This window comes from Bombyx mori, chromosome 11 (assembly GCF_030269925.1).
Source record: "Bombyx mori chromosome 11, ASM3026992v2".
NCBI lineage: Eukaryota > Metazoa > Arthropoda > Insecta > Lepidoptera > Bombycidae > Bombyx > Bombyx mori.
This window is the reverse complement of record NC_085117.1, coordinates 16,266,701-16,287,794: the sequence shown is the minus strand read 5'-3', so window position 1 is coordinate 16,287,794 and position 21,094 is coordinate 16,266,701. Positions and strand designations below refer to the sequence as shown.

At 37.8% G+C, this 21,094-nt stretch overlaps 1 long non-coding RNA gene across 4 annotated transcripts in view; it reads right to left on the bottom strand.

Annotated features, from left to right (window-relative positions):
* Positions 1-21,094, bottom strand: part of LOC101742035 (tyrosine-protein phosphatase Lar) — a 448,057-nt gene that overhangs the window by 103,754 nt on the left and 323,209 nt on the right. For all 4 annotated transcript variants that reach the window (XR_009974350.1, XR_009974352.1, XR_009974351.1 and 1 more), the window contains exon 4: positions 8,503-8,634. This is a non-coding gene — a long non-coding RNA (tyrosine-protein phosphatase Lar). The remainder of the gene's footprint in view (positions 1-8,502; positions 8,635-21,094) is intronic.

Sequence of the window (21,094 nt, the reverse complement as noted above, 5' to 3'; positions counted from 1 at the left end):
TAGCAATCGTTAACACAAACAAATAGAAACCAAAATCGTTGAGTTTATTGATATCAATGTCTGTGTCCTTGGTATTACCTACCAATATCCAATGGATTGTCTTTGGCCTTGTGGTGACATACCGATATCTATACAACTACAGTGATTACTTAACACTGAATGTGATGCAAGCTGTAATACTCGTGACGGTAACAAACTTGCATCTCGGATTCTTGTGCGCTTGATTGCTCAAGTCGTATTCTTATATGTGAGGTTTGTGATTAGCCTCTAACATCCAACGTTCCTCAGTACGAAAAGTTGGCAACCGATTTCCTCAAATCGACCTCACTATTCACGGCGAGTTGCAGCACCCAAATTATAATATCTTAGGGTATCGATAAACATATAATATCGGCTAATCATGAGCTCATATGCCCATGACAACAACAAAAAAAGGTATCAAATCAGCATTAAACAATTAACAGATTACAGATTCATTGAAACGATATCCAACTCATTAACGGGCAGTAAAAGAATAATACCTCGTTTTCGCAAAGACAAAGCTTTTATCTATTTTCATAAGTACACCAACGATTTCTTAGTGTGATCACGTGCGAATGCGACGAGGTGTGGATTTGAACAATTCAACGCTAAGAGGAGTACAATTTCGAGTCATGTTGTAAACACGAGGTAATGTGGATAATGTGTTTTGTATTTTGCACGTGTGTCACAAGTACAAATACATCCTATTTATTCGTCTAATTTCGAAGGAGAAGCGATTTTTAGGGTTGCTTGGTTAGTCCAGAAAGAATGTAGCAGCAGAGATTCTTATCGTCCTTCTGTTTTGGTCCCCCAAATTTTATTGCTTTTGACGGGAATAGATTTCCATCTGAAGGATAAAACCGTATTAAAAGTGCACCTCCATATGCTGCCTCAAGTACAATCTTTCCCAAAGTGGGCGATAACGCCCCCTTGTGGGCCCGGAAGGCCTAAGGGGGGACGGCAAGACACCCAGAAAAAAATTAGGGGCGTTGTCTAGAGGCTTGGGAGGCGATTTGTGATTTCATCTAGGAGGACTCTTAGAAACCGAATGAGCTCTCGCTATAATGGTTTTTAAGTAAGTTAAAAAAAAGGGGGGCACTAAAAATAATTTATTCTCAAAGTGGGCAGTAGACAAATAAGTTTGGGAACCCCTGCTCAAGATGATGTCTTTGAGCTATAGTAATCAGAGAACACTAGACGAAACGTGAGTCCGACGAATGCCTAAATAATTATACTAGTTCGAGGGTAGTTAAAAAATGATGCTTTATTAATTTATATCCATCCGTCGTTGACAAAAGTTTGGAGTCTTCCGAAAAATATATAATGATGTGCTTGACTCACAATCATATGAAGAGGTAGGACAAAGATGAGGTCTACATTTAACATTGGATAGCTGAATATGAAATCGAAGATAAATACAACATATAAATATTTATGCTATGTGAAAACGAACAGCACTCGTTAAACAAACCCGTTCCAAGTAAAGTTAAACTGAACAAACTGAATGTTTATTTTGACTTTTGATTTTTTGCATTTGTGATGTATCACTATTTATGAATTCGATTAACAATTTTGTTTTTGTAAAAAAATATTCGTATAGTATTTCAATAATTGATAACATTTTTTTTATTTTGCGACAAACATTACTGTTACGCGCTGGGGTTCAGGATAAATATATGTTCCACCAAAGTACAACTTAAAACTGTATTAAGTACTTACAACAACTTCACAAAAATTTGCATCCGCTGTTTCGCTTCGAGTAGTTCCGATTACTAACTGACTACGTGTCATCTCTACAACACTTTTATAGTTTAGACGAAATCCCTAGAATCGTCGAGAATATTCCACACAAGTGAAGTATTATGTTTCCGCTATCTGACAATAGATGCCGTTGTACTTCTCGAGCGTTCTAGGTGCTACTAGATCCTTCGATATTCGTTCGACTACTAGGCGATAGATGACGTTACTCTTACCGGCGTAACATTACCAAAGATTAGAATGAACGTCAAACAACATTGCTTTCGCGTGAATGATACCAATAAATGTTCGGAAGAAATTACTACTGACTTGACTACTGAAATGACTACAACAAGATTCTAACAAAAACTTTACGCGTTTATAAATAAGTTATTGGTATTTAACTGTATAAGGAACAGTAAAACGTTGTGGTCTGCTATAAGTACAAAAGGGATTGTGGAAACCTTTCCGTAGAAGCAAAGGTAATCAAAGCTAATGATTATCGACATCATAACTATGAACAAGTCGTGGTAGACTTTTTTTTTGTTACGGTAATATTTTGTTTTAATTTATTTACGCGTGGCTGATGTTCGCATGACGGGCGTGAATGAGATCATAATCCACTTGGAGCTAAAGGTTTTACCTCAGAAATAAGACAGTATTTTATTTTTCCTACCTAATCTTTGGTTGCCTATGGGGCTACTTCAACTATAGCCTTGTAAGTGAGTTCACAGGGTTCAACCTGGGAGGACTTGCTAACACTCGCAACCAATTGTCTATCTGTTAGAAGCTATCCCGGATCGTTTAGAGACAAATAATTCAAAAACGTAATTAGTGAAAGCAGTGCGGATGTATTGTGAAATCGCAAAGCTAGGGTACCATTCATTCTACTTACAAAACGCTGTTGAATCTGAAGCCTTGTATCTCAACTGGATAAGGACATTTACGTTGTGATGTTTATAAGCTTAGTTAATCATTAAGCACTAGGTGAGCTGTGATTTCATTTGCAGCACTACGTTAAGGGTATTTGCCTACAGGTTGGGTTCACTGTAAAGATTTGGCTGTCTTGATTTGAGCTGCAAATTGGTGTCGGTATTTCGATGCCTCCGACTCGTACGTAAGCACCTAGCTACCTAATTATATAGACAAAATAATACCTATAGTATTCCAAAATTTAGATAGCCTCGTTACCAGATAAGGACACATGAGTACCAATAGTGCGTTAAGCAATTTTTTTTTAAATACCTCTGAAATAGTGTAAATATTCAAAAGTAAGAGTTCGAACACTTGTCAAAGTCCTTTAAGTTTTAAAAAGAGACTATCTCGCTGGCTCTAAAGAAAAAAAAAAAAAACTTAAAAGGCATTGATATTAATGACCCGTTCCACAACGAGTCGCACTTTGCATATTTCCCGCACAAGATTGCACTAGTGAAACGAGAGCGCTTTACACAAGTTTACGATCGGCTGACCATTCGTTCTTGTTTTTATCGTGATAGAGACCATAATGCCGTGTCCGGGATACGTTTTCAAGTTGCGGGTAGTTGTTAAAACGTAGGTCGCTAGTGGAACGACAGAGCTAAATCGCCAGGAGCGGTGGAGTGCCAAGAAAATGTATTCCACAACAGGCAGGAATAATCGTTGTCTTGCGGACGTGAGGATTTAAAAGAATAAGAAAACTTTTTCGACTAAATGAAATTTTCGCAGTTCAGTCTGGAAACAGAGCAGTTGGTTATGGGTGCACTACAATAAACTTGCGTTTAGCGAGTTCTAGATAAAGTAGCTATGGTTTAGTTTCAATATATTTTACTGGCAGTTAGTATAGTAATGCACAATTTTAAATGAAAAAAAAAAAACGCTAATCTAATGCTAATAATCTAATATAATATAATCTAATAAATCTAATAATAATAATAATCTAACGCTAAGCTAATGTTGTTTTGAAGGCAATGTTGTAGAAGTGGGAAACGCTGACGAGCGAAGCCTATAGCATATGACGAATATTTTTTTATTTTATTTATTGCTTAGATGGGTGGACGAGCTCACAGCCCACCTGGTGTTAAATGGTTACTGGAGCCCATAGACATCTACAACGTAAATGCGCCCCCCACCTTGGATATAAGTTCTAAGGTCTCGGTATAGTTACAACGGCTGCCCCACCCTACAAACCGAAACGCATTACTGCTTCGTGGCAGATATAGGGTGCGGATTCACAAGAGGAGAGTAGTTACGCAAATTATAATTTTGCGGGTTTGATTTTTGTTACACGATGTTATTCCTTCACTGTGGAAGTCAATCGTGAACATTTGTTAAGTACGTATTTCATTAGAAAAATTGGTACCCGCCTGCGGGATTCGAGCCCTAGTGCATTGCTAGATACGAATGCACCGGACGTCTTATCCTTTAGGCAACGACGACTTTAATATACCTAAAAACGTACTGTAAAGAAAAATGCAATCCCATTCTTGTTTGTTACCGTTCGTAATACAAAATCACACAATCATCACAAACACGCCTAACAGCAAAAAATCTGTTATCCCCCTGAAAGAACAGTAAACATTTGGGGCGCATTATTTTAGTAATGTTTTCGCGTTTATTTTCCGAAGTGTGATTCTCGAGCTGAGAGCGAGGATCCATCCATCACGGACACCGACGCAGCAACGCGTCACGTGATTGTCAATCTAGCGTGCGACGCACTGACTCAGTGTCGAGCCACTTTTATTGTTCAGTTTCTCGGAAATGTCACCTACGCTCGAAATGGCTTATCGTCTGCAGGAAGTGCGGGCGGAATTCGTCTTTTATAATCTAAAACTACGAGATTAATACCGAACTAAAGTGAGGATGAATTCGTTGCGGATATCAAAGAGGGCCTTTGAGGTTCGGGCCATGTTCCGCTGGACTGTCGCGGTAGGTATGAAAAGCATCTATTGAACTTCGTTTGTTGATGGTATTACAACAAAAACTTCTTCGAAGTGCCTAGGGCAAGAAGTAAATGAATTTACGTTAAATATTAGAAAAAATATATTTACTTTGACAAAGGTATTTTCGTAATAACTATATAGCAATTTGAAAAAAAAAAAAAAATTGGTCGCGCCAGCCTCACTTTTATTTGATTAGTAAAAGTCGCAAAATCCTTCACGAAAAACCGGTTCGATCAATCGAAATGACAGTTTTATTGGTTCTCCTGTAAATGGTCCTCAATCGGACAAGCCACAATTTTATTTTTAGGAAGTTTCCCCTGTCAATATCTTAAGGAATTCGGGGAACACAATAAAACTTATCGCGTCAACTGCCAAAGAGTAACGCGGCCCGCCTACAGAAGTGTCAAACAGTCGAAGAGACAATAACTATAATTCAAAGTAGTAATAAATAAAATTGTTGCCAACACACGCTTTATATTGTGAATTTTATTTTCATTTTATAATACAGTAAATGGAGATTTTGTCCATCTGAATAGCGAGTCAAACCTTATGTTTTTTTATATGTTTTTTACTGCATATATAGGTGAGTGAGCTGACGGTTCCACCTGATGTAAAGTGGTTATCGAAGCTTGAGATGAGGTCAACAATTTTTTTTTATTACCTTTGTAGGCAGACGAGCGCACGGCCCACCTGGTGGTGAGTGGTTACCGTCGCCCATGGACTTCAGCAATGCCAGGGGCAGAGCTAAGCCGCTGCCTACCGCTTAATACTCTCCACAAGCCTCGTTTGAAAAAGGACATGTCATAGCGCTCGGGAAACACCGTGGAGGGGAGCTCATTCCATGGCCGGATGGTACGTGGCAAAATATACCTATGGAAACGCAATGTGGATGACCGCAGTGGCTCCAGGTAGTATGTAATAAAATAGCGGTTGTATTATGTAGCAGATGTCCCATCCTTAAAACCGGAACGAATGCGACAAAAATAGGCAAGATAATAAATAGTAATAGTACCCGTTACCCCGTACCACGAATGACTATTGGCCATCGCAATATGCTAACGCAAAATGTGTATTTTATTATATTGTCAACCCTTGAAGCCACGTTTAAAAGTATATATGAGCTCATTCAAGGCTTTGTATTTTCAAAATATAATAAATATGATAGTCGAATAGCAAATCTCCAAATCACGATACAGTATATTTTTTTCCGAAAAACATTTTGTAATGTATTTAAGTTGAACAAAATTTTACAGTAAATAAGCGGATCACCCTTGGTGTAGCTAGCAGAATTGAGGTTCCCCGCAGTATATGCGAACATTATTACAGAGGAACGTAATTTGTATGAGTAGCTAAACTCGTGCGAGGAATACACGGAAATCAGTTTTATTTTATTTTTAAATGTAACACCGATTTTCCCTATGTACATATATTTAGATATATTTTAGTGCATTGTTATTCTAAATTAGGTCTTGTTCAATGACGCGCTGAACACCACTCAGTTTGTCTTTTCGAGCATTTTCACATTTGAAGTCGTCGTGGCCTAAAGGATAAGGCGTCCGGTGCATTCGTATCTAACGATGCAACGGTGTTCTAATCCCGTAGGAATACCAATTTTTCTAAGGAAATACGTACTTAACAAATATTCACGATTGACTTCCACGGTGAAGGAACAACATCGTGTAATAAAAATCAAACCCGCAAAATTATGATTTGCGTAATTACTGGTGGTAGGACCTCTTGTGAGTCCGCGCGGGTAGGTACCACCACCCCGTCTATTTCTGCCGTGAAGCAGTAATGCGTTTCGATTTGAAGGGTGGGGCAGCCGTTGTAAATATACTGAGACCTTAGAACTTATATCTCAAGGTGGGGGCGCATTTACGTTGTAGATGTCTACGGGCTCCAGTAACCATTTAACATCAGGTGGGCTGTGAGCTCGTCCACCAAAATAAGGAACAAAAAAAAACACAACGTTTTCTTGTAAGAATAAATCCATATCGTTCAATCTTTGCTAGTATTGCTCGAACTTCCCAAACGCGAGCTCAAAAAAGAGCTACACATGTATTAAACCACGGGCACATAAAACGTAAGTGTAAAAGAAAGAAGAAAAAAACCGCGTCATCGCTTCGTATCCACATAAAATCTTTCATCTACATGTTTATTCGGTTGGAAATCCGTCTGTTTTTTTCGAATCGACCGTGTTTGACGGATGATGGGCGCCGATAGGGAAAAATACGTTGCCGGCTTGATAAGGCGGAATATTAAATGAGGAATAGGTGCTATGGCCATCATCAGTCTTTTACGAGCGTTGGATTCGGTTCATTTGATATACGTCATTACATGTGTCATTTTTCATGCCTCCGTGAAACTATTTAGGGTTGCTACTCAATTTTTCTACGAGGTCGGTAAGAGAGTGTTAACTATGAATGTGGAAGGATATGGAGGAAGAGGTAGACCTAAGAAAAAATGGAAGTATTGCGTGAAAGACGATATGTGTAAGAGGGGAGTGAGCGAAGAAATAGTATATGATAGAAGAGTATGGAAGGAGAAACATATTGTGCCGACCCCAGGTGACTGGGAAAAGGGGAGGAGAATGATGATGATGACACAATTTTTCTACGGTCAACACATACAAATTGCGATCTTAGTTTAGTTATTTATAATTGAATCTATGATTTCATTGATGTCAACTAAACTTTGAGTTCAATATTAGGTCGCTTAGAAAACATATATTACTGCAATTTGCTAGATTGTTGGGTAGTAAGTACCCCATTGAATTCTGGTCGATATATTAATATTCGTAAATTTGTAGTCATTAAGATAGGTTTGTCTATTCTGTTCCAATTTCGTCATTCTGAACCGTTAAGCCTGTCCAAAATTAATAAATTATAAAAGAAATTAGAAAACATCGTCATGTGTATGAAGTACATTTTCACAGGTCAACCGTACTGGACTACAGACAGATCATTGCCGCTTATGGATCTTTTTAAGGATTTTTCCATAATCAAGACTATTTTTACGAAAAAAAAAGCTTATTCATATCTGTAATAGTGACAAGTATATGTTTTTTTAACCAAAAAGGTCGTAGCATTTTTAACTGTTTAAGACGAACGGACGACTTTACGGCCTTCTTGTTGCTATCAGACAGAATAGACATGACAACGTGGTATTATTCACATTGAAAATTCATGCAGAAGACACAGTCGTATTGTACCATGAACCGGACCTACAAACCAGATTGCTTGGCGTCTGAAATCTACCCTTGCAACTCCCAATAAGACTTCTCTATATTTCAGCCCACAGACCCCAAGCCTCGCCGCAATGACCGATCCTGCGTTGCCAGCGGATTCCCGCGGCCTTCAACAGGTCGTCAGTCCACACTACGTCATCCCGTACGCGGTCGCCGTTATAGAAATTTAGGGCCCCAATATGCCTTATGAACATATTTTTTTAATTGCCCTTGTAGGTAAACAAGGTTACGGCTCAACTGATGGTGAGTAGATACCGTCGCCCACGGACGTCTGCAATGCCAGATGCAGACCCAAGCCGCTGCCTACCGTTAAAACCATGAAATTATATCCGGATGTCAATTACGAGCTACTGGTGTGCGACTCGCGCCACCTCGAGCTACTACTGGTACTTTCTCATTAATTATCTAGTATAGTCAATCGTGAACTTTTGTTGAATACGTAATTCATTAGAAAAATTGGTACCCGCCTGCGATTCGAACACCGGTGCATCTCTCAACACGAATGCACCGGGCGTCTTATCCCTTAGGACACGACGACTTCTATTCGTCAAACAAAATTAAAAGAATTAAAGTACTCACTGGAAACTTTCTTTCCGTTTTTGCGCCACTGTATGTTAGGTATCGGGTCTCCTCGTGCCGCGCAATAGAACGCTGCGATGCTGTTAGCTCGAACTTGAAGGTTCCTCGGCCGGATCGTGATCTCAGGCGGATCTGCAACATTAATAGTGCGACGAATTTATTATAAGTACCGTAAAACGACAAACAAAATATAAACATTTTTACTTCAAAAATAATTTATTCAAATTTAGAACTGGATAGGCAATGTGAAACGTGTTGCTAATAAACCAAACTGACGAACAGCAGTGTAACTCGCTCGGTCCCAATGGACGTATCCGCACCGCGTAATAGACAAGTAATCTAATAAAAAACTTATCACCCTCATCTTAAATGCAAATTTGTATCCGTTACTGTGTAACTAATACGAAACAGTCGGCTAAAGTTGCTAATATGAATTATGTATATATGGAGACCGTCGTTCCGCGTTTTACGGGTACTAGACTATCTGTTGCTCTGTTCGGTATATTCCGATTCGATTTTCAGCTATGAATAAATTTAGCTCCTTCAAAACGACCTACTTCCGGTGTATCACTATGTGCTATATGAAATAGTTATTTCAATTCGTTCCTATGGATGCTATATTATGTATGACTTGCCTCGACTAATGTACCGGGTTTGAGCCGTACAAAAATCAACGGAGCGTAAAAAAAACCTTACCTAAGAGTTGAAACAAACGCGAATTTAATTTCTTTCCCGGGAAAGTTGTCCGTAAAGTTACTTGTAACTTTTCAGTTTCGGGTGACACACACACACACGGAGGGAATTTCGTTAAATTATTTTCCACCGGATTACACGGACAGAAAGCTGACGTCGCCGCGGTACATTTTCATTACGTCGAGCGAGATTAATGGCATTATCTTGTGGAAAAATGCGCGCTCATCCACGAAACAATTATGTGTACGAAATGTGAATTCTCAACTTCCTAGCGCAGAAGTCAAACGGACCGAAGCGAAAATATCCAGAGGGAACCATCTCTCTGAGCACACCGGCCGCAAGACGTACCTACAACCGTTTGAATCTGGAACTAGAACGTGAAATGTTATTTATTAAGTTCTTGCACAGGTTAAACTCTGGGGGATCGCGTTCAAAAATGTCACGGCATTAAATATTCATGGAGGGGACACCGCAGGTCGGGAGCCGGATTAGATATATTCTAAAAAAAGGTAGGAACCCGATATAAGCTTCGGGAGCGTGAAACAATTCATATCGAACGACACGGGAGGTTCCCAGTACGGCGCACGTGGGATCGCACGAGTTATGGCCAGTGTGCCCTGGCCGCAAATAAAAATGCCATCTAAATTCTCTCCAGCGTTATATTCGAGTCGGATACTTAATGACCGCGCATTTGATATCCAATTACTGGCGATAGATATAGCGATCTAGCTAACTACCTCAATTGTCCATTTTAAATATTTTTGAATTCCATTCCATTTTGAGGACGAATAATGTATGACAGATATATGTTTATTTCTCCACGTATCGAGGTGAATGGTCACGTTTTATATATGTGCGCGGGATTGAAACGGGTTTGAGGACGTGCCGACGCCCGTATTCAAATATATATAACAAACCTACAATTTTTTTAGTCCCGTCATTCGCAATAGCCGCGTCCGATTCATTTAGAATGAGTCTAAAAGCGTCATAAAAAAATTGATTTGGCATTAAATACTTTATTTTAATTAGCATAAAGAACCTAATAACACGATAAACTAAAATATTGTGAGTAATCGCTGTTGAGTTTTCATTAATGCGCAACGAGACTCACTATATTCCCAACTCGACTATTTTGTTCTGACAACAACAGTGCAGAGGAAAAGTTCTTTATTTACAGTATTTTGTTTGAAAAATTCGATGATGAAACTTCAGAAACGAACGGTCTCCAATGATTTAACCTCAACAGTTTTTTCGTTTGGCGAATAAAAAATATATTTTCCGATCTATTTATTGCATTCGGTAACAATTCTAACAATAACAGAACGTTCTTTTTACGACCGACGGATTGACAATAAAACCCTATTCAGATATGTTTTTATCAGAATTATAACATCGTAAAGTCGATTTGATTCAGTGAACGGATTAAATTTTATTGTTCGGAGCACATTTCATTACGTTGGCCAATAGAGTTAATCGAAATGTGCATACGCCGTCGGACGGATATATCCGTACGGGCAATTTATGACAATAATCTGGACGTATCCGGCCATAACCGGTTTTGCTCGCAGAATAGAAGTGTATTGCGTTTTAAACTGCACGAAATTTATTTTATTGGGTAGAGCATTTAATTATCATTATTTTTACTTATTAACCAATTTGTTTAAGAGCCAAACTCACTATCATGGATTCAAATTATGCAAAAACCTTTTATGAACTATAAACACAACTATATAATACAATTTATATCTTACAACACGATTAAAATACTCATCTGCTGATGAACTTACGTGTTAAATATCTGATATAGATATTTCCGGAGTCGTTGATTGGTGGTGCAAAGATAGGTGGTTTGTAGTCTGTGACCACGTCCGGAAAATGCGAATATCCTGGCGGTAGTTGCGGATAGCCGGGTAGTAAATGCGGGTACCCCGGCGGTAATGCAAATCCAGGTGGCAACTGATATCCGGGCGGAATCGGAAAACCAGGTGGTAATTGAGGGTAGCCTGGCGGAGTCTGTGGATAGCCTTGCGGTGGCTGCGGATAGCTCGGTGGAGGTTGCGGATATCCCGGTGGCGGTTGCGGGTATCCGGGATGCGGTTGCGGATACCCGGGCGGAGTTTGATAGCTAGGTGGATAATGTGGTGGTATTTGCGGAAATCCCGTGTGTGTAACTTCTGGTTGCGGCCCAGGAATATATGGTACCGCAAAGTACGGTACACCTGGTAGATGAGGGGCTATCGGATAAGTACTGCCCGGTATATGCTGTGTTACGGTTATATATGGCTCTTCAGTTTCTTCCTCATCTGGTATTTGCGGTTCCGGTATCCGAGGTTCTTCTGGTATGGATGGCGTTTCTGGTATTCCTGAGCTATCCGGAGCTTGCGGGATCTCTGGCGTTTCCTGTACTTGTGGTTCTTCTGGTAATTCTGGCACTTCTGATGGCGGTTCGGTATCTTCGGATTCTTCGTCTGTTAGATATAAGAAGGATTTTTGACGCGCGCGAACAGTTGTCGTATTTTCGGGATACATTTTTTTTAAAGACTATATTTAAATTCCGACAATTACATGCTATATAATCTTTATCAAAATCAAGATTAATAGTTATAATAATTGTTTAATATTTATTAAAGTGGCTGTGATGTGTACTTTTTAACTTTAATTAATTTATCTATTTCACCATTTACGAACCATATGTACATAGATTCATAAATACATTTAAGATGGTGCCTTACAATTTGCTGGCTTAATTCACAGTTAATTTAGGGCATATTCGTTTATCTTCTATTACAATAATATTCCAATGCATAATAAGTTAAGATGTAAAATTTTACACTATTGGGTAGAAGATGGTTGAAGAGAAGGCTAAGACCTTAATAACCAGTGGCGTAAATTGGAAGAGGCCTATGTCCAACAGTAAAGAACTGTGGGCTGATGCTGATGATGACGAGTAATGCCTAGATATACGAGTCGGTTTTAAAGGTAAACATTACTAAACTTTTAATTTGTATGAAGATATAGATGAATTAAAACATAAGTAGACTTCAGAAGATTGTAGTAATAGAAATGGCATACTTCATGTTAGCGTGTTAGTATAAAAACAAAACACCGAGCAACGTTCCAAGAAATAATATCCGTAACTAACTTAACAACTAGATATCGCATTGAACGTTATTGTATCGAATGAATGGTGTGTTAAAAGCCAAATCACAAATACAGAAATGGGAACTCAGCTCTAGTTACTGGTAAAAAAAAGGTCAGACCGTTCGTCTCACTCTCGGTGGAATACGATAAATCATCCATTGTTATTACCTTCAAGAGAAAAAAAATATATCTCGATATCTCGATACACCAGTATCGTTGCGATAAATAAACATCGGAGCAACATCGATTATTGAAAGATTTATGTCTCGGTTCTGTCTGACGTATATAGTTCGAACATTATTCATATGAAGTTCCTATTGTGTGTATGAAGACGCGATAAAAACGGATAATGGAAGTGCGCCTTTATGTTTTATTATTTCCGTTGTTGTTTGTTGCTTCAGGGTTTTTCTCTTTGAGTTCTTAGGTGCGATTTGTAATATTTTTGTTGACTTTAATTTTTACTGAATACTGCAATTCACGTTTTCGAACTTAGCGTTGTTAGAATAATCGATCAAAACAAAGAATCTTAACCTTATTTTAACAACGTTTTTGGTTAGTTCGTCTTTTATGTGTATTACATTGAATTAAGATGAAACTTAATGTATAACTGTTAGCACTGATGGATTTAGGATTGATTTCGCCCTAGGCCCTGTTTATCGCACCGCCCTTAGTGTTAGAATAAATTTTATTAATGTTGATCCAAATTTTCTTTATAAAAAATTATCTGGACTCATTTTCAAAGGAGACTCACTGTCTTTATTTTTATTCTTCTCTGAAATTTCGGCATTTCAAATTTTTGCCGCCCTTCAAATCGTGCGGCTCTAGGCCCGGACCTAGGCGTGAATCCATCACTGACTGTTGGACTGAATATTTTATTATATGTTAATTTTTTGTATACTTAACGCGCGCTAAATTTCTAATTCCTACAATTTTAAACCTTTCAACGCCTCTCATCTTTCTCACTCTGTAACCGTCCACAGCTGGGCATTAGGTTCTTTTCAAGTAAGATTTTCTTGAATCATTACAAGTAACTTAGAACTCTACTGAATTTGCAATACGATACAATAAGACCTTTAAAGATTTAAAACACAAACATCGTGTTTTTAAATAGAATAGTCATTCCAAAGGACAAATAAAATATTATAGCAGCAATTTATACCCGAGACTTTTAACTTATAATTCCCACAGAAATTACGCTTATGACACTTATAATTCCCTCAGAACGATGAATGCTGCTAATGAATGGCGCCAAGCGTACAAAAAAAGCAAAAAATAAACAACGAACTAACAATAGACGCAAAACAAAGAGATCCCACCTCAAAGGAGACCGGAGTGAGAGAAATAAATGAAGGAAAAACTTCAAAATCGTCGAGAAGTGAAATCACGTGACACTTAATTGTTATCTTTGAAGCCTTTTAATGAAAAGGACGTTTAGTGCAAAACACGTATTATAAACAAGTATTAGTATACTAGAATACTAAAATACGCAGAATTATTTTACACATTCACAATAAATGTTAGGACGCGCATAGTTAGAAATAGTTTAGCCTATATATTTTATAATTTTGAATTAACATTATACCTTGACAGCGTAGCTAAGGACTCGCGACATTTTAGTTCGCATAGACAATCATGGAGAAATTGCTCACAGAACTTTACCTTATTAACAATAAATTCCATAATAACTAACCAAAAAAAAGCGTATTAATTAAGAAGCTAGTATTTTTTAGAACCTCATTTTGACACGTTTGTCATAAGGTGACGGTATAGTGGCAGAAATTAAGAAGAACCTGAGGAGGTAATAAAGATCAGAAATGCAATGCCATTTCGAAATCCTAAGTTCACATTTCAAAAATTTTAAACGGACCAATGATAAATTCGCTTTCATTTTATTCATTAACAGAAAACGTGCAGTGCCAAATCCGACAAGTTGCATTAAAAATAAGGCAAATCAAAATGTAATTACGTTTCTCATACAGGAAAAGTAAAATCTCGTATAAAGCCCAAAACAAAAACAAGTGCCGGACTGCATGAAAAAAGAAGGAAAAACTTGCATGCGCATGGCAATTCACACCGGTTGACTAATGGTCGAAATGTGAAGCTACGATCATAGTAACTTCCATTTAAAATTGCTTTGAACCGATAACTGCATTTTAAGCGACAGTTTCTGCTTCAGACATCTTTTACACTGTCGCGAACGATATCTTAAAATTTTGACTACTTTTAAAATAAAAAAAATTGTTACCCTTGTAGGCAGACAAGCATATGGCCCACTTTATGTTGAGTGGTTACCGTCACCCATGGACTTCAGCAATGCCAGGGACAAAGCCAAGCCACTGCCTACCGAGCCAAGCCGCTGCTTACCGGATTAAAAATATTGTTACGGTCATTACGGTCGTCCGTGACCAGGAAATCTGCAAAGTATTCCAAAAAAATGGCTGGTACATTACTTCTCCTACCTATCCGTTGGTATCCTTAGGGGCTATTATAGCTTTGCGTGAACGGGTAGGTGAGCTCACGGGCTCAACTTGAGAGAATATGCTAACACTAGCCCTAGCAAGAGCAGTCCTTTACGGAATCTACCATCGGATCGGAATCATGACTCACTGAGAAGATCCGTCGACAAACTCGGTGATCTGTGTCTATGGGTTGGACAAATTACTAAAATCCGACATCTGTATTCGTAATTTGGTAAATTGACTTATCAGTGTTTGACTGCTATTCTATACCAGTAAGACTGTGTAGTCAACATCTCTATACTACAAAAACCAGTGGTTTAGCAAGAAGCGGCTATTTTCTACAGTACAATCTCGTATGGTAGCTTTCTTCGGACACGTTTCACGACGAGACCGCTTGTAACGTAGACCGCCTCTTCGTCCTCGGAAGGGTGGGCGTCACAAGATCGCGCGAGAAGTCGCGAGAAATCAGGACTAAGGTGAGAGACCTTTTAAAGAAATGCAGCAAAACGGCCTTGAGCAGGGAGAGATGGTAAGAAGGGAAGAGATACATCGTAAGACGCATCAGATCTGCCCCCCTCCAAGACTACATAACGATTACGTTCACTTTGCCAAGAGTGAAACGATTAAGAATTATAGTCTAATTTTAGGGATATCATTGCTATTCGATGAAATCAAATAGTTTTAGATTCAAATATACCTTCAGGCTCTTTTGAATATGTCATAACACAACTATAGCTTCAGAATGCAATCTCACCACTGAGAAAAATCACAAACAAACTTAAGATAATCAGTATATTAATTGGCAGCAATTCACATTTATTTATTGTGGGACTAGCCATCACCTTCCATAAAATTAAAGACTCATGAACTCAAACATTATGAAATTATAGATTTATTAAAATTACAAACAAATAGTTCAATACCAAAAGTCATACGTTCTTTTTGTGCGGTACTATGAGCCTGCTCCTGTGCTTGCATATTAAATAAATAAAAACTTATTAAATTCAAAAAGCTTACATCGATATAAAGCTGGCGATCGTTGAAGTGGATATTGAAAATTTCAATTAGAATTGTACCATGTTAATTAATAGTTCGAACAAGTTTTCGAGAATTGTTTTACGGAAAAACTTTTGATTGCTTAACTGTATTATTATCCTTGGGCAAGGCAAAAAATCGAATCAAATTTTAATTGGCCTCAGAGAACGCTATTTATAAACATTACAATCACACGCAGTAATTATTGATCTCTTGTTTTTTTTTTTTCAATTTTTTTTTCCTGTGCACGTTATTTGCGATACAGTTCAATACGCGGATCAATCGCTTTTTCATGGCCCTCGGGAATTTCGAACACTGGGTTGTTAATAGCATACATTAATATAAATCGCTTCCGCCCCCGCCTGTGCAATATGTTCCCTGTTTGTTATATGGAGCAAATGAATGAATTTTCCTGGGAACTTTGTCTCTGTTGGCAACGTTTGTAATATTAAAAATGCACGGTCTTTGATAATTACATTAATATTTTCGTATACTACAGTCATTACAATTAAATTAATCATAAGCAATGAATGAAATGTATTCAAATCTTAGCTGTATATTTTTTTTATTTTTGATGTTAATGCACTGTCGATTGCACCTATAATTGAGGTGACATCAGCCATGAACTTTTGTCAATTTGTCAATGTTTTGTATTGATGATCACTTTGTTGGTGCAACTTAATAAATAAATAAATAAATTCAGTTAAAGTTTTTAACCATTTGCGTTTTGCAACGCAAGTGCATCAAAAATCGTGACTGCATATTAACAGTGCAAGTGCTTATCAAATTATTGGTACCTAATTAAAATCTGGAAGTGAACTAGAAATATTTTCGCTGTTCTTAGACCTAAAAACTTTTTTCTTATCGTCAATAAAACGAATACGAAAACCAAAGCCTTGTATTTAGGAATTGTTTGTTCAAAAGCATATCATGATGGTCTGAAGCATAAGACGCCTCATCATCAGCCTGCGGCAGTCCACTGCTGGACATAGGCCTCCCACAAAGCTCGCCACTGAACCCGATCTTCGGTTCTATGCATCCAGTTACTGCCAGCTGCCTAAGGACTCATATCCAGCGATACGACTATAGCCGTGTTGTCATCTCGCAGGCAGTAGAATCGTACTTAACACATTTTCACGAACGATTCCCAAGAAGATGAAGGAGTGATCGTGCAATAAAAACCGAACCAACAAAACAATGATTTTGCATAATGACTGGTACATTATAGGCCGGGTAGGTTCTTCCATCATACTTATTTACTGCTGCGAAGCATACACATGTTTGGGTTCGAAGGTCGGTGCAGCCGATATATTAAACAATTAAGACTTTAATGGGACGGAAATGACATTGTTATTTTTGTGGGCTCCAGAAACCATTTATCACAAGTTTAGCCATGCGTCCGTTCACTCGTCTTTTTTTTTAAATGCGAGATAAATGCACCACCCACCTTGAGATATAAGTTCTAAGGTCTCAAGTATAGTTACAACGGCTGCCCTACCCTTCAAACCGAAACGCATTACTGCTTTACGGCAGAAATACGCAGGGTGGTGGTACCTACCCGCACGGATGTGGTACCTACCCGCACGGACTCACAAGAAGTCCTACCACCAGTAAAAATCTGTGTATCTGTACATTAATAAAAGCCACATTGATCTGTCATTTCCATATCGTCATAAGAAAGTGGCACTTTTTGGCTTCCCACTACTCTCTCTACCCTACGCAATGACATACAGGTGGTCGTCGGAATTGCGACCATTAGAACCGTCACCAAGAATGAGCGTGGGTCAGAGAGAGAGAGGCTTTCTGTCACCCAGTTGCCCAACAAACTCGCGTTCAAAGCTTAATGACAAGGATAGCCAACTTAATGGCAGAAGAGCCGTCATTAAACACAACTGAAACTTCGTAACGTCGTCTTCAGGCTGGCGACATTCAACTTTTTTTGCAAATCTACGTAATTTTCGCTACCCGTTTAACAGCAATTAGATCTGAAGCTCTTTTCCTATCTCCACCAATAACGATAAGTCTAGTCGATTTCATTTTTCCCTTCAAGAATTAATTTCCCTTCATTTCGTTCAAGAAATACGCCCAAAAATATATAGAATTTTTACTCTGCGCAGTTGACGTAATAAACAATTTTCAATACATACGAAATGGCATACGGGACGTGAATAGAGATCGTTGGCGTTTAATGGTCCCAAAGGAAGAGTCTATTAGTTCCATACCATTCGAAGATTTATAGCTCTATCTTCGATCTTATATGAGAGTATGAAATATGGTATTTTATCGTGCCTGATCTTGGATTATGATCCAATGATCCAATGTGTAGTTAAGAGACAGTTCCACGGTTTGATCTAGTGTACTCTAGAATACATCGCAGTTTTTTTTTGGTTTTCAAAAACTATAAAAACCTCGTAAACTGTTTAAGCATTCGAAAAAATCGGATTGGCAAATTGCGAAAATCAGACCGAGACTAAACCTTAAAAACTGTAACTTTATAAGATCAGAGTTCAAAATTGTTTTTCACTACTTAAGCCGTTTCGGTACTGTCGAGATTTTTGCTAAAACAATGTAAAGGCAGCTCCGTCTGGAAAACCGCAAGGTGGAAATTCACTTCATTAGGTTTATGGGAGAATTCGGTGCACTCCACACGGGAGAGGTAGTTTTATGAGGCATAAAAGGAGCTTGCAACGCCGAGTTAATGCAGTTCCCGCATGATCCTAGGGAATATTGTTGTTACACAGACAGCGTTAATGCGCCGACGGCACTGATGCTGAAAGTTTTACGGTTTTGGAATTTTGCTGTTGAAATAATTATATTTAAGTGTAGCGTAGAACGAAGGGATGTTCTTTCAACGACTGGATGTTCTCTCGGTAGATCGACACTGCGATATTGTTGTTTGGATCATGTATGTCATTTGGACATATCGTCTTCTCGCATTAAAACTGTATAATCTCAAAATTTACTAATTTTACAAGAGAGTGTTTTACATGTGATATTTTTAATATTAATCATCTTTGCAACATTTATTTTTTATTTTTTACCAGTTACATTAACTGTCTTTTAAAGTAAGATAAAACTATGTATGAATTTTGTTAATAGTAGTCAAAACACAGGTGAACTAAAAAAAAAAACTAAACTACGCTCTTTTGACAGCATTTATTAGAAAAATACTGGTGATGCCAAATGTTTACGCATATTAACTCAATTTCGAATATTTTTGGAAATTGTACACTTTTAATGCGAAAAAGCGATCTGTCTTTTAAAGTAAGATAAAATTATGTATTGATTTTGTTAATGGTAGTCAAAACACAGGTAAACTAATAAAAAAAATAAACTAAACTACGCTCTTTTGACAGTATTTATGAGAAAAATACTCGTGATACCAAATGATTCCGCATATTAATTCAATTTCGAATATTTTTCGAAATTGTACACTTTTAATGCGAAAAGACGATATAAATCGACAGGTGCAAGGAATAACATTGCAACTCAAAATATTCTAAATATGATTTCCAATTTTATTCCTTGCATGTTTCGATATGCAGTCTTGTAAAAGTTATTAGCGCGAATCAGGCTTTCACAAATTACTTATATTCTACTACAGCTATCGTTACACGGGTTATTTACTTTTTACTAAAGTACAACAATGGAAAAAAAACGAATTTGCCCTAAAACTAACATGTTTTGTTACATAGTAAGTTGATTATGGTTTTGCTATACGCTAGGTACTTTTTCTGATGAAACGCACATTCCTTTCTTGATTAGTTTATAATACTGGTGGTAGGACCTCTTGTGAGTCCGCGCGGGTAGGTAACAACGCCCCGCCTATTTCTGCCGTGAAGCAGTAATGCGTTTCGGTCTGAAGGGTACGGCAGCCGTTGTAACTATACTGAGATCTTAGAACTTAAATCTCAAGGTGGGTTACACATTTACGTTGTAGATGTCTATGGGCTCCAGTAACCACTTAACACCAGGTGGGCTGTGAGCTCGTTCGCCCATCTAAGCAATAAAAAAAAAATTGTTTTGGTAGTGATAACACATTGTGATTTCTTCAATAGATTGTCAATGCTCTTATAAATACTTAATAATTACTTACAGACTTAAAATTACTCTTACGATAGAAAATTACAATTTTATGTTTAAAAATTAAATAATAATATATTAAAACTGAACTGACGAAGTAAACTTGCATTAAAGATTTTGCTTACATATATATTATATTATCCTACTAATATGATAACCGCGAAAGTTTGTAAGAATGTATGGATGTATGTTTGCTACTCACAGATAACCCTGGGGGATAACATTGGGGGTTATCTGTGTTGTTACTCTTTCACGCAAAAAGTACTGGATGGATTTTGTTGAAACTTTACAATTATATAACTGACACATCAGAATAGCATATAGGCTATAATTTATAAAGATATAGTGTGAATTATCCAAACTATAACGGATAAGTGTCAAGTATGTATGAAATATTTTGTAGTCGTCGTGGCCTAAAGGATAAGACGTCCGGTGCATTCGTGTTGAAGCGATGCAACGGTGTTCGAATCCCGCAGGCGGGTACCAATTTTTCTAATGAAATACGTACTCAACAAATGTACACGATCGACTTCCACGGTGAAGGAATAACATCGTGTAATAAAAATCAAACCCGCAAAATTATAATTTGCGTAATTACTGGTGGCAGGACCACTTGTGAGTCCGCGCGGATAGGTACCACCGCCCTGCCTATTTCTACCGTGAAGCAGTAATGCGTTTCGGTTTGAAGGGTGGGGTAGCCGTTGTAATTATACTGAGACTTTAGAACTTGTATCTCAAGGTGGGTGGTGCGTCTACGTTGTAGATGTCTATGGGCTCCAGTAACCACTTAACACCAGGTGGGCTGTGAGCTCGTCCACACATCTAAGCAATAAAAAAAAATAAAAAAAAACCGCCATATTATTTTCATAAACAATAATAAATTCAATGTTCCCGAAGCGAAGCGGGGTCGGGTCGCTAGTATAACATATAAGTAATAAGGATATAAGTAAATTGGTCTCATTTTAAAACAGGTAAAAATGCGAGTGAGACTTCGATTACTTTTCTAAAAGAAAAATACCCAGTTCTTTATTTTTTTTAGTGTGAATCGCGTATTTTTACGTAATAAACGTAAATAAATCAAAGCGAACCCGATATTTTACGAGTCCTCATAAAAAGGTTTCGAAACGAAAAATGTGGATCTCTAGTATTCTACAGGCATCTTCAACTATAAGGACTTATGT